The following is a 3,467-nucleotide window of genomic DNA, read 5'->3' as shown; positions in this document are numbered from 1 at the left end:
TTTGCACTTTTTATAGTTTTCTTTTATTTTAAACATTTGTTTAAATAATTTACTATTGAAAAAGCAAATAAATTTTGTTTTTATTTAGCTTTTTTATAAAACAAAGCTGTTGCAAATTAAAATTTTAATAAATAAAGTTAAAAAGGTTTATTTTTTAAACACAAAAAACAACAACATTTTAATAAATCTCATAAAAACAACTATCTATTGTTGCAATTTCTAAAACAGAAAATTATTAAAGATTTTTAAACAATTTGTCATTTAAAATATAAACGCTAAAATATATGCAAGCTGCAACCCTGTTCTATATTTTAGCGTTATTTTTTACGCGATGGCATCACTGTGTTAGTGACATTTTGTTTCGTTTTATAAAATGTGGTTGTTTTTGTTTACATTTTTGTTCTCTTTTTCTTTTTTTGTATTTGGTTTTGTTTTTTTTTTATTTTTTTTCTTTTTTTGTTTGATTTTTTTTCTCTAAAAACAGCAATAAACTTGTTGAAAAGTTTTTTTAACTTTGTTTATAGTTAAAACCCGTATTTTTTTAACTTTTGTAGCTTTTAGTTATACCTATTTTCTTTTGTGTTATTTAAATTATTAACAAATATTTTAGTTATTTTGTTTAGTAATTTATTAATATATTTTTAGTTATATAGTTTGCTTTTTTTTCAAAAAAAACCTGAAGTTAATTGGTGTTTTATTATAACACCAGTTTTTTTAGGTTTAGATATGAAAAAAGCTAAACTTTTTAGTAAATTATAAATATTTTTTAATTTTTAATTATTTAAGCCTTAAAAACACTTTTTTCTATATAAAGCTTTCTTAAAAACAATAAAATTAGACAAATGCCTTTGTTAAAAAAAGGTTATTAGAGACATATTAACCATCCGGTGTTAGTTGGCCTTTTTAACCCAACAGTAAAAGGCTTATAACCACACCATATGCTCTCTTTAACCATGATGATACTGCTGACTGGACATTGTCTTTTAAAGAGTAGAAAAGCTTTTAAGTGTTTTACGTAAATAAGGCTTGAGAAGAGGAACAGCTCAGTCCTTTAGGGTTTAATATATTTATTAAATTATAATATTTCTTTAGTTATTGTAATATAACCTAAAAACCACAAAAAGTTTTTGTTTTGTACCTTAATCTAGGTTTATTCGAAATTTGCTTAAAAGAATATAAAGTTTAGTGCCATTTTTTGTTAAAATGTTTATATTTTTTTCTTTTGTATTTGGTTTTTTATTTTTTTTTTCATCTTTTTATAGTTGTTTCTTTTTTAACACTTTTTTCGTATTTCTTTTTTATATTTTTCTTAAAACCCTCTTAACTTTAATCAATCTAAAAGAGTTTTAATTGAAACTCTTTAATTAAACTATTAATACAAAATGTATATTGCTTTCTAAATAGTTAAAAACTTGTTTAATTTTTTAAAATTTTGTCTTAAATTTTCAAAATTGTTTAACCAAAATTTTGAGTATTTTATTTGTTATAAAGTTAAAGTTTCATAAATCGTAACAATTCCAAACAAAACCTTGTTTTTAAAAATTTTTTCTAAAGCAACTCAAAATTTTGGTTTTACAACTTGTTTACTACTCTTTCATAACAAATACTGGCTTGAACTAAATCCTTTTATGGTAAAATTCCTTAAACTTGTCTTTAAATTGGAAGAAATTATAAAAAAAATCCTAAAAAAAAACTGTTAATTACTTTGTTTAGAAATCAGTCTGGTTTGTCCAATCGTTCCAGTCTATTGATTTAAGATTTGTCTGATCTTTCGACTAGGTATTCTTCTAGTTAAGGGAAAGAGATCATTCGAGTTAAGGGACAAGAGATCATTCTAGTTTAGGGAAAAGATCACTCTAGTCTAGAGATCAATGTAGTCTACAGACTAGAGATCATTCTAGTCTTGAGACTAAAGTTAATTCTAGTCTAGAGACAAGCGATCATTCTAGAGACTAGAGATCACTCTAGTCTAGAAACTAGAAATGACTTTGGTCAAGAGACTAGAGATCACTTTAGTCTAGAGATTAGGGATCATTCCAATTTAGGGACAAAACCACTCTAGTCTTGAGACTAGAGATCATTCTTGTCTAGAAACTAGAAATAACTTTGGTCAAGAGACTAGAGATCACTCTAGTCTAGAGATTATAGATCATTCTAGTTTAGGGACAAAATCACTCTAGTCTGAAGATCATTATAGTCTTGAGACTAGAGATTAGTGATGACTCTAGTCTATAAACTAGAAACAACTCTATTTTAAAGATCTCTCTAGTTTAGAGATCAAATTTAGAAACTAGGCATCATTCTGATCTCAAGAGATTGGAGATCATTCTAGACTAGATATTTCTCTAGCTACACTAGTGATCACACTTATCTCGATAATAGAGATCAATATATTTTAAAAACTAGGGAATACTCTAGTCTTAAGAGTAGACATTAGTCTAGCCAAGAAACTGGAGATCTTTCTACTCTTGGGAATAGAAATCGCTCTAAACTGGTCCATTAACTAGAGATTGTATATATTTTAGAAACTATAGACCACTATTATCTCAAGAGATTGGAAATCATTGTAGAGTAGAAATCTCTCTAGCTACACTAGAGATCACTTTTATCTCGAGAATAGAGATCAATATATTTTAGAAATTAGAAATCACTTTAGTCTTAAGACTAGACATCAGAAACTAGAGATCTTCTTCATACTCTTAAGAATAAAGATCGCTCTAATCTGGTGTTTTGACTAGAGATCGTAGTAGTTTATTAGTAGAGAAGATCCCTCTAGTTTATTAATTGGATATCAAAATAGTTTATTGACTAGATCTAAATCCAGTTTTCTGTATTACAAATAACTCAAGTCTTTCGATTAAAAGTGATTTTGTTTAATTGGAGAACACTCTAGGCTTTTGACTAAAGATCACTCACTCTATTGACTAAAGATTACTGTAGTCAATAGACTAAAGATCACTTTAATTTGTTAACTACAGAACAATGTGGATTATTGAATGGTTTTCATTCGTGGGAGCGCTCTGGTCTCTTAACTAGATATTAATCTTTGGATTTAAGTCTATTGACAAGAATATTAACTAGAGATCACTTTAATCTCTTGACTACAGACCTGCTACACTCTCTTGGATAGAGATCTCTATACTAGTGGCTAGAGATCTCTATACTAGTGGATAGAGATCACTTTAAGCTTTTGACTAAAGATCTGTTACTCTCTCTCTTGACTAGAGATCTGTTACTCTCTCTCTTGACTAGAGATCTGTACACTCTAGTTTAATGGCTACAGACCAACTTTGCAACTAAACATATTCTGTATTTGTTTAGTTTGATTAATAGTCCATTAATAAGTCCCCCGTCTAGTCAATTTTGATTTCCTAAAACAAGTTTATTTTCTAAATAAACCTTTTTAGTTTTTATGTGTTAGTTTAATAACTCTTTCACCAGCTATTTTCTTTTCCTTTTTCTTACAG

This window comes from Lucilia cuprina, chromosome 3 (assembly GCF_022045245.1).
Source record: "Lucilia cuprina isolate Lc7/37 chromosome 3, ASM2204524v1, whole genome shotgun sequence".
NCBI classification, from domain to species: Eukaryota; Metazoa; Arthropoda; class Insecta; order Diptera; family Calliphoridae; genus Lucilia; species Lucilia cuprina.
This window is presented reverse-complemented; position numbering follows the sequence as displayed.